Source organism: Trachymyrmex cornetzi, unplaced genomic scaffold, assembly GCF_001594075.2.
Source record: "Trachymyrmex cornetzi isolate Tcor2-1 unplaced genomic scaffold, Tcor1.1 scaffold928, whole genome shotgun sequence".
Lineage (NCBI taxonomy): Eukaryota > Metazoa > Arthropoda > Insecta > Hymenoptera > Formicidae > Trachymyrmex > Trachymyrmex cornetzi.
Window position 1 is genome coordinate 188,950 of NW_017300276.1, and position 573 is coordinate 189,522.

Sequence of the window (573 nt, forward strand, 5' to 3'; positions counted from 1 at the left end):
AGTTGGTCTGTTTTCTGTTTCTGCACTAGACTGCTCTAGAACTTTCTTTCTCGCTTTCCATAAATATCAAACATATATCTATCTTATTTTAAGTTCTAAAAGTGTACACTAGTTCAGCCACAGAAAACAGACCTAGTACTATAAGGCTGAGTTTCCACTGAGCGCGTCACGCGTCGCGTCGTCCATCGCGTCACGACGCGACGCGAAAGAAAGAAAGAGTGAAGTTTATATGTGTACACAACCCCTCTCTTTCTCTTTTTCGCGTCGCGTCGTGACGTGATGGACGACGCGACGCGTGACGCGCTCAGTGGAAACGTACCATAAGGGGCTCCGCACAATAAAAGGAACAAAGAACAAAGAATAAGAATTTCAACCTATCAAAAATCATGTATTGTGAAATACACAGTGTGTATTCCACAATACGCGTGCATTCGTTTGAGCAGCGGTTAGCGTAGTGAGTATCATTTAATCTTTGTTCAACACTCGGTGAACAACAAGGATAAAATAATAGCGTTTTCGATTGGGGTGCACTGGTTGCACTCAGTGTCAAGAGCGTGTTCGATTGGCAGTGCC